This window comes from Palaemon carinicauda, chromosome 26, assembly GCF_036898095.1.
Source record: "Palaemon carinicauda isolate YSFRI2023 chromosome 26, ASM3689809v2, whole genome shotgun sequence".
NCBI classification, from domain to species: Eukaryota; Metazoa; Arthropoda; class Malacostraca; order Decapoda; family Palaemonidae; genus Palaemon; species Palaemon carinicauda.
The window spans coordinates 68,893,559-68,895,613 of NC_090750.1; positions in this window are offsets into that span (position 1 = coordinate 68,893,559).

Below are 2,055 nucleotides of genomic sequence, written 5' to 3' on the forward strand. Positions count from 1 at the left end.
ATATGAGTTTTTATTGAAAAAGGACCCTATTTTTGGGGTCCGAAACGAGTAAGGGACGGGGTCAGAGATAATGCCCCAAATTTTTCGGTGTCAGATTTTGTGTTAGACTACAGCATAGAGTCGTTTTATGGGTATAAATGTGGTCATCGCATATTTTCGCTCTCCGGCTAAAATTATAGAAGATATATGAGTTTTTATTGAAAAAGGACCCTATTTTTGGGGTCCGAAACGAGTAAGGGCCTGGGTCAGAGATAATGCCGCAAATTTTTCGGTGTCAGATTTTGTGTTAGACTACAGCATAGAGTCGTTTTATGGGTATAAATGTGTTCATCGCATATTTTCGCTCTCCGGCTAAAATTATAGAAGATAAATGAGTTTTTATTGAAAAAGGACCCTATTTTTGGGGTCCGAAACGAGTAAGGGCCGGGGTCAGAGATAATGCCCCAAATTTTTTGGTATCAGATTTTGTGTTAGACTACAGCATAGAGTCGTTTTATGGGTATAAATGTGGTCATCGCATATTTTCGCTCTCCGGCTAAAATTATAGAAGATATATGAGTTTTTATTGAAAAAGGACCCTATTTTTGGGGTCCGAAATGAGTAAGGGCCGGGGTCAGAGATAATGCCCCAAATTTTTCGGTGTCAGATTTTGTGTTAGACTACAGCATAGAGTCGTTTTATGGGTATAAATGTGGTCATCGCATATTTTCGCTCTCCGGCTAAAATTATAGAAGATATATGAGTTTTTATTGAAAAAGGACCCTATTTTTGGGGTCCGAAACGAGTAAGGGCCGGGGTCAGAGATAATGCCCCAAATTTTTCGGTGTCAGATTTTGTGTTAGACTACAGCATAGAGTCGTTTTATGGGTATAAATGTGGTCATCGCATATTTTCGCTCTCCGGCTAAAATTATAGAAGATATATGAGTTTTTATTGAAAAAGGACTCTGTTTTTGGGGTCCGAAACGAGTAAGGGCCGGGGTCAGAGATAATGCCCCAAATTTTTCGGTGTCAGATTTTGTGTTAGACTACAGCATAGAGTCGTTTTATGGGTATAAATGTGGTCATCGCATATTTTCGCTCTCCGGCTAAAATTATAGAAGATATATGAGTTTTTATTGAAAAAGGACCCTATTTTTGGGGTCCGAAACGAGTAAGGGCCGGGGTCAGAGATAATGCCCCAAATTTTTCGGTGTCAGATTTTGTGTTAGACTACAGCATAGAGTCGTTTTATGGGTATAAATGTGGTCATCGCATATTTTCGCTCTCCGGCTAAAATTATAGAAGATATATGAGTTTTTATTGAAAAAGGACCCTATTTTTGGGGTCCGAAACGAGTAAGGGCCGGGGTCAGAGATAATGCCCCAAATTTTTCGGTGTCAGATTTTGTGTTAGACTACAGCATAGAGTCGTTTTATGGGTATAAATGTGGTCATCGCATATTTTCGCTCTCCGGCTAAAATTATAGAAGATATATGAGTTTTTATTGAAAAAGGACCCTATTTTTGGGGTCCGAAACGAGTAAGGGCCGGGGTCAGAGATAATGCCCCAAATTTTTCGGTGTCAGATTTTGTGTTAGACTACAGCATAGAGTCGTTTTATGGGTATAAATGTGGTCATCGCATATTTTCGCTCTCCGGCTAAAATTATAGAAGATATATGAGTTTTTATTGAAAAAGGACCCTATTTTTGGGGTCCGAAACGAGTAAGGGCCGGGGTCAGAGATAATGCCCGAAATTTTTCGGTGTCAGATTTTGTGTTAGACTACAGCATAGAGTCGTTTTATGGGTATAAATGTGGTCATCGCATATTTTCGCTCTCCGGCTAAAATTATAGAAGATATATGAGTTTTTATTGAAAAAGGACCCTATTTTTGGGGTCCGAAACGAGTAAGGGCTGGGGTCAGAGATAATGCCCCAAATTTTTCGGTGTCAGATTTTGTGTTAGACTACAGCATAGAGTCGTTTTATGGGTATAAATGTGGTCATCGCATATTTTCGCTCTCCGGCTAAAATTATAGAAGATATATGAGTTTTTATTGAAAAAGGACCCTATT